This window comes from Pipistrellus kuhlii, unplaced genomic scaffold (assembly GCF_014108245.1).
Source record: "Pipistrellus kuhlii isolate mPipKuh1 unplaced genomic scaffold, mPipKuh1.p scaffold_m20_p_1, whole genome shotgun sequence".
In the NCBI taxonomy this organism is placed as follows: Eukaryota; Metazoa; Chordata; class Mammalia; order Chiroptera; family Vespertilionidae; genus Pipistrellus; species Pipistrellus kuhlii.
The window spans coordinates 90,724,059-90,735,596 of record NW_023425404.1 but is presented as its reverse complement, the minus strand read 5'-3'; the positions used below and the strand labels follow the sequence as shown (position 1 = coordinate 90,735,596).

Genomic DNA, 11,538 nt, shown 5'->3' with positions numbered 1-11,538 from the left:
GCAAGATATCGAAAACATACTGAAAGAAATAGTGACAGAAAACTTCCCCCACCTGGTGAAAAGAATGAGACTTACAAGTCCAGGAAGTGCACAGAACTCCAAACAAAAGTAATCCAAAGAGGACCACACCAAGACACATCATAATTAAAATTCCAAGTGCAAGAGGGTACAGGGCGCGAGCGGAGATGCCTCCTCCGCTGTGCCCTGCGATGAGCACCCCGGCAGTCCCAGGCGACCTGCAGCTCCCCCCGAGTCAGAGGGCCCGGCCCGCATTCAGAGTAGAAACAAGGGAATAATGACATCTGAGGGCTTGGTCAAAGAAGAGACAAAAGTTCTAAAACTTAAGACAAAAATGGCTGATAAAGAAAATATCCATAGACCTACAAGCAAAAGTAATATAACAATGGAAAAAAATTGTATTCCGTTAAAACCTTCTAATGAATTGACCAGTTCAACTATAGCCACTGATACATATAACTTGGGGAATAATCAAACTCTGAAGTTGTTACCAATTACAAATGATCGCCAAAGTCAACGTATGACATTAAGCCAAGCATTTCACATTAAAAACAATAATAAAAAGAAGTCAGTGACTACAGAAAAACCAAAGCAAGATGCTAACGTGCTCAAGAAACCTGTGCTTGGATCTTATCGTGGCCAAATTGTTCAATCTAAGGTTAATTCATTTAGAAAACCTGTACAAGTCAAAGATGACCATTCTGCAACAACAAAAAAACTTTCAACTATCTCTAAGGCCACAAAACCTCAGCCTGTAAACACCAGCAATGTAACAGCAAAAAGTCACAGAGCCTCAAATATGACGACTAAATTTGTGAGATCTGCATCTCAGAATGAACAACTTTTACGTCCTCCTATTAGAAGTCATCACAGTAATACTCTTAATACCCAGGAATCCCTGAAACAAGGCATTGCCAATGTTACAATTCGGAAAGGGTCTCATGAGAAAGAATTACTACAATTAAATACAGTTTTACCTAGTGTCAAAACCATTTCTTCTCAGGAAGTAAAAAGAAATAAGACAGTATCAAGAAGCATCACATCTGAAATGATAGCAAGGCCTGCTTCATCTTCTAATATCAAACAGATAGAAAAGTCAAAAACCATTGACCAGTGCAGGCATACTATGGCAAAAGCAACTATCAACAGTAGAAGGGCTCAGCCCAAAGAAACTGTAGAAGAAAGAAAAGCTCTTCTGAGTGAGTGAAGAGCTAGCAAAGGAAAAATGCTGAAAAGGCCTCTTAACTCAGTAATAACCCAGCCTGAACCTGAAGGGCAGAATGAAAAACCAGTTGGGTCATTTTGGACTACCATGGCAGAAGATGAACAAAGATTATTTTCTGAAAAAGTAAACAAGAAGTTTTCTGAATGCCTAAAACTGATTAATGAGGGATGCCCAAAAGAAGAAGTATTAGATACACTGAATGACCTGATTAAAAATATTCCAGATGCCAAAAAAACTTGTTAAGTATTGGATATGCTTTGCACGTGTTGAACCACTCACAAGTTCTATTGAAAATATTATCTCAGTCTTTGAGAAGGCCATTCTGGCAGGAGCTCAGCCTATTGAAGAAATGTGACATGCAACTGCAGATATTCTAGCAATGAAGAGTCAAGAAAAAGTTAAATTTGGAGAAAATCTTGAGGAGGCTTGTGCAACCAAGGAAAAAATCCAAGAAGTCAACATTGAAGATATTGGTGTTAATCTAGAGTCAGGAAAACCTGAAATAGAAAAAAAAAAACATCATAGAAATGTGGAATTTCAAGATTTAAAAAAAAGAGCAAGTACACAAAACAAAAGATCCAACCAATGATGTTAAAACCCCAACACAGGAACTAAAGAGGGTTGCTTAATTAAATATAATGTGTCTACTACACCATACTTGCAAAGTGTAAAAAAGAAAATGCAGTTTGACGAAATAAATTCTACATTTAAAGAGCTCAAGTTTCTAACACCAGTTAGACGTTCTCAGCGACTTCAAGACAAGACTTCTAAATTGCCCAATATGTTGAAAGACCATTATCCTTGTGTGTCTTCATTGGAACAGTTAACAGAGTTGGGGGATGAAACTGATGCTTTTATTAGCCGCCCTAATGCAGCACTGTTCCGGATGACTTTGGAGACTGAAACAATAGAAGAGAAATAAAGCTATGATAAGAAATAAGGGTTTTATTATTCCTGGGATGTTTCTTGTGGCTTCTTATATCTTAGTTCAAAAGCTGGCCAAGTTGCCTAAGTATTAATGGCAGTAAATTCTTATAATATTCACATAATAGATGTTGCCTTCTGTTTGTCAGAGAGTTAGATCTTACATTGTCTATCTCAACTATATGTCTATGTCAAACTTACATTAAGATTTTCTCTAAGGTAGCTAAATTTTGTCAACTAGTTTACTATGTTCTTTTAATATAATTACTAAATATTCTATTTTCAGTGGTATTTCTAAAATAACATACTTAAACTTGTTTTGTAATATAAAAACTTAATTGTTGGATCATGTCACCTAAAACATGATAGTTATATACAGTATACAGTTCTCTTATTCCTACACACATAAATACCACTAATAAAATTATTTATGTCTTTGAACTGATATTTAAATAGCATTTATCCTCTACCAGGTCTATGTTTTCAAATCATTAATTGGCCATTGTAAGAGCTTAGGTCATTTTAAAACTAATATGAATGTGGTTGAAAATCACATGCTTGGGCTCATTTATGTTCACATATTCCATTTATGTAATAGTACCTTCCATTGTCTTCTCATGTTCTAGAGAGTAGGAATTTTATTCTTTTTTAAACTGCCTAATATGTAAACAATAAATTAACTGTAAAAAAATCTGTAAAAAATTTTTTAAAAATTAAAAAAAAATTCCAAGAGCAAAAGACAAAGAGAGAATATTAAAAGCAGCAAGAGCAAAGAAGGTAGTTACTTATAAAGGAGCAACTATACGATTGTCAGCTGATTTCTCAACAGAAATCATGCAGGCCAGATGGGAATGGCAAGAAATATTCAAGGTGATGAATAGTAAGAACCTACAGCCAAAGATAATCTATCCAGCAAAGCTATCACTCAGAATCGAAGGCCAGATAAAGAACTTCACTAATAAAAAAAAAAAAAGCTAAAGGAGTTCATCAACACCAAACCAGAAATATATGAATTGCTGAAGGGGGTTCTTTCAGAAGAGAAAGTAAATAAAGATAAAAATTATGAACAACAAATACGTAACTATCAACAAGTGAATCTAAAAACCAAGGAAATTTTTAAAAAAAATCTGATGAACAATATTAACTGTTGAATATAATAGAATCAAAGGTATGGAAGGGGAGTGAAATGACGATTCTTGGGGAAAAGGGGAAAGGGGGATGTGGGAAGAGACTGAACATAAACTGTGCACCTATGGATGAGGACAATGGGGGGTGGGGAAAGGGAAGAGGGTGGGATGGGAACCTGGTGGAAGAGAGCAATGGAGGGGGGCGGGGAAGGAACATTTGTAATAATATGAACAATAAAAATTTATTTAAAAAAATAAAAAAGAAATATGCCATTGGTATTTTAATGGGGAGTACATTGAACCTATAGATTGCTTTGGGAAGTATGGACATTTTGATGATGTTGATTCTACCAATTCATGAACATATGTTCTTCCATCTGTTTACATCTTCCTCTATCTCTTTTTTTCAGTGTTGAGTAGTTTTCCACATATAGGTCCTTTACTTCCTTAGTTAAGTTTATTCCTAGGTATCTTAATTTTTTGGTGTGATGGTAAATGGGATTGCGTTTTTAGTCTCTCTTTCTGTAAATTCACTGTTGGTGTATAGAAATGCCATAGATTTCTTGGAATTAATTTTGTATCCTGCTATATTGTCAAATTCATTTATTAAGTCTATTAGTTTTTTAATGGAGAACTTTGTTTTTTTATGTGCAATATCATGTCATCTGCAAAGAAGGATAACTTTACTTCTTCTTTTTTAATTTGGATGCCTTTTATTTTTTCTTCTTATCTAATTGCAAGGGCTAGTACTTCCAGTACTATGTCAAACAGGAGTGGTGAGAGTGGGTATCCCTGTCTTGTTCCTGTTCTTAGAGGAAATGGTTTTAGTTTTTGTCCAATGAGTATGATGTTTGCTATGGGTTTATCATATATAGCTTTTATTATGTTGAGGTATGATCCTTGTACTCCCACCTTGTTGAGAGTTTTTATCAGGAAACGGTGTTGGATTTTATCAAATGCTTTTTCTGCATCAATTGATATGACTATATGATTTTTATCTCTCAATTTGTTTATGTAATGTATCACGTTTATTGATTTGTGGATATTGTACCATCCTTGCATTCCTGGAATAAATCCTACTTGGTCATTGTGTATGATCTTTCTGATGCTCTACTGGAGCCGATTTGCTAGAATTTTGTTGAGGATTTTGGCATCTATGTTCATGAGGGATATTGGCCTGTAATTCTCTTTCATTGAGTTGTCTTTATATGGTTTTGGTATTAGGGTGATGCTGGCTTCATAGAAGGAGCTTGAAAGTGTTCCTTGCTCTTGAATTTTTTTGAATAGTCTGAGGAGGATAGTTTTAGTTCTTCCTTGAATATTTGGTAAAACTCTCCTGTGAAGCCATCTGGCCCTGGGCTTTTCTTTGCTGAAAGCATTTTGATTACTGTTTCAACTTCTTCCCAAGTCACTGGTCTATCGAGATTTTTATATTCTTCTTGATTGAGTTTTGGAAGTTTGTAATTTTCTAAGAATATGTCCATTTCCTCCAGGTTGTTCAGTTTGTTAGAATAGAGTTGTTTGTAGTATTTTGTAACAACCCCTTGTATTTCATCGAGGTCTGTTGTTATTTCACCTCTTTCGTTTCTGATTTTGTTTATTTGTTTCTTCTCTCTTTGCTTCTTGGTGAACCTGGCTAGAGGTTCATCAATCTTGTTTATCCTTTAAAAGAACCAGCTCTTGGTTTTGTTGATCTGATGTATTGTTTCTTTGGTCTCAATGTCGTTCGTCTCCGCTCTAATTTTTATTATTTCCTTCATTCTGCTTACACTGGGCTTTTCTTGTTGCTCTTTTTCTAACTCTGAGTTGTAGAGTTAGATAATTTGTTACCATTTTTTCTTGTGGTTTGTTTTTGTTTTGCTGTGGTTTTTTTTTTTTCTTTTTTTTTTTTTTTAATTTTTTTTTTTGATTTTTTTTTTAGGAAGAGAGAGGAATAGAGAGCTAGAAACGTCAATGAGAGAGAAACATCAACCAGCTGCCTCTTGCACACCCCCTACTGGGGATGTGCCCGCAACCAAGGTACATGCCCTTGACCGGAATCGAACCCGGGACCTTTCAGTCCGCAGACCGACGCTCTACCACTGAGCCAAACCAGCCTCGGCTGTTTTGTTGTTTTTTATTTTTGCAATAGGCTTGTAGGGATATGAACTTCCCTCTCAAAACTGCTTTTGCTGTGTCCCATAGATTTTGGATTGTTGTGTTTTCGTTGTCATTTGTTTCCAGGATGTTTTTAATTTCTTCCTTGATTTCTCTGGTAACCCAGTCCTTGTTTAATAACATGCTGTTTAGTCTCCATGTGTTTGATTTCTTAGGGTTATTTTTATTGTAGTTAATTTCCAGTTTTATGCCACTATGATCTGATAAGATGCTTGATATGATTACTATCTTTTGAATTTGAAGAGACTTTGCCTATGTCCCAAAATGAGGTCTATCTTTGAAAATGACCCATGTGCACTTGAGGATAATGTTTATTCTGTTGCTTTGGGGTGGAATGTTCTGAAGATGTCAATTAATTCCATCTGATCTAGTCATTTAGGATTGATATTTCTTTGCTGACTTTTTGTTTAGATGGTTTGTCCAAAGGTGACAGTGGGGTATTAAAATCTCCTACTATGATTGTATTGCTATTAATCTCTCCCTTAATGTCCTCCAGAATTTTTTTTTTTTATGTATTTGGGTGCTCCTGTATTGGGTGCATATATATTTACAAGGGTTATTTCTTCTTGTTGGATTGTTCCCTTTAGTATTATGAAGTGGCCTTCATTATCTCTTGTTATGTCCTTCACTCTGAGATCGAATTTGTCAGATATAAGTATTGCTACCCCAGCTTTTTTTTTTTTTCATTTCCATTTGCCTGGAAAACCTTTCTTCATCCCTTCACCCTCAGTCTGTGTGTGTTTTTTTTCCTGAAGTGGGTTTCTTGTAGACAACAGATATATGGGTCTTGTTTTCTTATCCAATCTGTTACACTATGTCTTTTGATTGGAGCATTTAATCCATTTACATTTTAAGTTATTATTGATAGGTACTTATTTGATGCCATTTTTATTCTATACCCCTGTGTTCCTTCTTCGCTTCCTATTCCTTTATTTTTACAGTAGACCCTTTAATATTTCTTGCATTGCTGGTATGGTGGAGATAAATTTCTTTAGTCTTTTTTTTTTTTGTCTGTGAAGCTCGTGATTACACCTTTAATTTTGATTAGTAGCCTTGCTGGGTTCAGTATTCTTAGATTCAGACCCTTCCTTTGCGTGACTTTGTATATTTTATCCCATTCTTTTCTGGCCTGATGCGTTTGTGCTGAGAAATCAGTTGCTAGTCTGATGGGGGTTCCTTTATATGTAACTTTCTGTTACTCTCTGTAACTTTCTGTTTCTCTCTCTGGCTGTTTTTAAGATTCTTACTTTGTCATTGGTGTTTGCCAATTTAATTATAATGTGCCTTAGCATCGGTCTTCTGGGATTCATTTTGCTTGGGACTCTGTGAGCATCTTGGATTTGTGTGGGGTTTTTTCTTCTCTATCTCAAGAAAGTTTTCTGTCATTATTTCTTCTTCTTTTTTAATATATTTTATTGATTTTCCTACAGAGAGGAAGGGAGATAGGTAGAGAGCCAGAAACATTGAGGAGAGAGAAACATCGACCAGCTGCCTCTTGCACACCCCCTACCGGGCTGTGCATGCCCTTGGCCGGAATCGAACCTGGGACCTTTGAGTCCACAGACCGATGCTCTACAGCTGTGCAAAACCAGTTTTGGCTGTCATTATTTCTTGAAATACATTTTTAATGTCTTCCTCCATTTCCTTTTCTTCTGGAACCCCTATTATATAAATATTGTTTTGTTTTGTATTGTCCCAAAGCTCACATATGCTCTCCTCCTGCTTTTTAATTTTTTTTTTCTAGAAGCTGCTCTAATTGGGTATTTTTTTCCATCTTGTCTTCTAGCTCTGCATTTGCTAGTATGCTCTTGATGTTTTCTATTGAGTTCTTCATAGCAGTGTTGTCATTTTTCATTTCTTCTTGTTTCATCTTCATTTCCTCTTGGTTCATCTTCATTTCCTCTTGGTTCTTCTTCAATTCCTCTTGGTTCTTCTTCAATTCCTCTTGGTTCTTATTTATTTCCTCTTGGTTCTTATTCATATCGTCAAATTCTTCTTCCATTCTTTTTAGCCATCCTATGATCATTACTCTGAATTCTTGCTCTGGTAGGTTGCTTGCCTCTAACTCATTTACTTCCTTTTCTGGTGATACCTGCTTTTCTTTCATATGCGGACTATTTCTTTGTCTCCCCATGGTCTCTCTTTTCACGATGTCTGGTTATGTGTTTTTTTTTTTTTTTTTTTTCTCCTGTGTTGATTTAAAGGCACAAAATACAACACTACCAGGTACAACACAAAAGGCACTGAACAGGAATGTATTTGTGATATTAATAACCGCTAATGAAGGTGACCACTATATAAAGACATATTAGGGGATAGGAGAGAAAGACGAATGTTGGAGGGGAGGGGGGGAGAAGAAGGATAAATAAAGAGATAGAAAAAAAAGGAAAAAAATGTAGTGTCAAAATAAAATTGGGAAACAAGAAAAGAGAGAGAGAGAGAGACAAGAATCAGACTAAGAGAGAAAGGGGAAACAAACCATACATATATATATATATATATAGTGCCAGTTACTCAGTCATCACATAATAGGGGTTCCAGAAAGAAAGGAAACTGAGCAAGTAAGAGAAAAATGTTTACAGAAATAATGACAGAAAATTTTCCTGATATAGAAAAGAGAAAACCCCACACAAATCCAAGAAGCTTGCAGAGACCCAAGCAACATAAACCCCAAAAGACCAACATCAAGGCATATTATAATTAAATTGGCAAAAACCAACAACAAAGTGAGAATCTTAAAAGCAGCCAGAGAAAGACAGAAAGTTACATATAAAGTTACAACTGATTTCTCAACAGAAACTCATCAGGACAGAAGGGAATGGAATGAAATATACAAAGCCTAGAAGAGTCTGAATCCAAAAATACTCTACACAGAAAAGCTATCATCAAAATTGAAGGTGAATTAGGAGCTTCACAGACAAAGACAGACTAAGGAAATTTATTATCACCAAACCAGAAATACAAGAAATACTAAAGAGTCTGCTGTAAAAATAAAGAAATAGGAAGTGAAGAAGGAACACAGGAGTATAGAATAAAAATGGCGACAAGTAAGTACCTGTCAATAATAATTTTAAATGTAAATGTATTAAGTGCCCCAATCAAAAGACATAGGGAAATGAACTGGATAAGAAAACAAGACCCATATATCTGCTTTCTACAAGAAACCCACCTCAGAACAAAAGACTAACAAAGACTGGGGTTGAAGGGATGGAAAAAGGTTTTCCAGGCGAATGGAAATTTAAAAAAACTAGGGTAGCAACACTTATATCTGACCAAGTAGATCTCACGTTTAGAACATAACAAGAGATAAGGAAGGCCACTTCATAATAAGGGAGCAATTCAACAAACTCATAAACATATATGCACCCAATACAGGAGCACCCAAATACAAAAAAATAAATAAATAAATAAAATAAAATAAAAATAAACCTGCTGGAGGACATTGAGAGTTTAACAACAATACATCATAATAGGAGACTTTAATACACCACTATCACCACTAGACAAATCCTCTAAACAAAAAAATCAGCAAAGAAACATCAATCCTAAATGACTTATTAGACCAGAAGAAATTAATTGACATCTTCAGAACATTTCACCCAAAAGCCACAGAATATACATTCTTCTTAAGAGTACATGGGTCATTTTCAAAGATAGATCACATGTTGGGACATAGGCAGTCTCTTCAAATTCAAAAAGATAGAAATCATATCAAGCATCTTCTCTGATCATATCGGCATAAAACTGGAAATCCACTACAATAAAAAACAGTCCAAAGAAATCAAACACATGGAGACTAACCAGCATGTTATTAAACAAGGACTGGGTTACCAGAGAAATCAAGGAAGAAATTAAAAACATCCTGGAAACAAATGACAATGAAAATACAACAATCCAAAATCTGTGGGACACAGCAAAAGCAGTTTTGAGAGGGAATTTCATATCCCTACAAGCCTATTGCAAAAAACAAGAAAAAATGGTAACAAATTATCTAACTCTACAACTCAAAGAGTTAGAAAAAGAGCAACAAGAAAAGCCCATCATAAGCAGAAGGAAGAAAATAATAAAAATCAGAGCAGAGGTAAATGACATAGAAAACAAAGAAACAATACAAAAGATCAACAAAATCAAGAGCTGGCTCTTTTAAAGGATAAACAAGATTGATGAACCTCTAGGCAGGTTCACCAAGAAGCAAAGAGAGAAGAAACAAATAAACAAAATCAGAAATGAAAGAGGTGAAATAACAACAGACCCCGATGAAATACAAGGGGTTGTTACAAAATACTAAAAACAACTCTATTCTAACAAACTGAACAACCTGGAGGAAATGGACATATTCCTTAAAAAAATATAACCTTCCAAAACTCAATCAAGAAGAACATAGAAATCTCAATAGGCCAGTAACTATGGAATAAATTGAAGTGCTCATCAAAAAGCTTTCAGCAAACAAAAGCCTGCGGCCAGATGGGGAGTTTTACCAAACATTTAAGGAAGAACTAAAACTATCCTCCTCAGACTATTCAAAAAAATTCAAGAGCAAGGAACACTTCCAAACTCCTTCTATGAAGTCAGCATCACCCTAATACCAAAACCAGATAAAGACAACACAAAGAAAGAGAATTACAGGCCACATCCTCATGAACATAGATGCCAAAATCCTCAACAAAATTCTAGCAAGTCAGCTCCAGCAGCATATCAGAAAGATCATACGCCATGACCAAGTAGGATTTATTTCGGAATGCAAGGATGGTACAATATCCACAAATCAATAAATGTGATATATCACATAAACAAATTGAGAGATAAAAATCATATAGTCATATCAATTGATGAAGAAAAAGCATTTGATAAAATACAACACCCTTTCTTGATAAAAAACTCTCAACAAGGTGGGAATAGAAGGATCATATCTCAACATAATAAAAGCTATATATGATAAACCCATAGCAAACATCATACTCAATGGGCAAAAACTAAAACTATTTTCACTAATAATAGGAACAAGACAGGATATCCACTCTCACCACTCCTGTTTGACATAGTACTGAAAGTATTAGCCATTGCAATTAGACAAGAAAAAGAAACAAAAGGCATCCAAATTGGAAAAGAAGTAAAGTTATCCTTCTTTGCAGATGACATGATACTGTACATAAAAAAACAAAAGACTCCATCAAAAAACTAATAGACTTAATAAATGAATTTGTCAATGTAGCAGGATACAAAATTAATGCCAAGAAATCTATGGCCTTTATATACATCAATAGTCTTGTATACAGAAAGAGAGACTAAAAACGCAATCCCATTTACCATCACACCAAAAAATTAAGATACCTAGGAATAAACTTAACTAAGGAGCTAAAAAAAAACCTCATAGTGGAAAACTACAGAACACTGAAAAAAAGATAAAGAAGACATAAACAGATGGAAGAACATACCATGTTTGTGGATTAGTAGGATCACCATAATTAAATGTCCATACTACCCAAAGCAATCTATAAATTCAATGCACTCCCCATTAAAATACCAATGACATATTTCACAGACCTAGAAAGATCTCTCCAAAAATTCATTTGAAATAAAAAAATTTTAAAAATACCCCGAATAGCCACAGTAATCCTGAGAAAGAAGAATAAAGTAGGAGGGATCGCAATACCAGATTTCAAACTGTATTACAAAGCCACTGTTCTCAAAACAGCCTGGTACTGGCACAAGAACAGACATATAGATCAATGGAATAGAATAGAAAATCAAGATATGGACCCAAACCACTAGGCTCAATTAATATTTGACAAAGGAGGCACGAACATATAATGGAGTCAAGACATTCTCTTCAATAAATGGTGTTGGGAAAATTGGGCAGATACATGAAAAAAAAAAACACACTGAAAGTAGACCACCAACTTACACCATACACAAAAAAATAAACTCAAAATGGATACAGGACTTAACATAAAATGGGAAACCATAAAAATACTGGAGGAATCCACCAGCAGCAAAATTGCTGATTTATGCCAAAAGAATTTCACTGATACTGCCCCTAGGGCAATAGAAACTAAAGAGAAAATAGACAAATGGGACTACATCAAA

General features: G+C 35.0%; 1 pseudogene; it reads left to right on the top strand.

Annotated features, from left to right (window-relative positions):
- Nucleotides 1–209: 209 nt before the first annotated feature.
- On the top strand, nt 210–2,848 carry LOC118729241 (annotated as a pseudogene).
- The last annotated feature ends 8,690 nt before the right edge of the window (nt 2,849–11,538 follow it).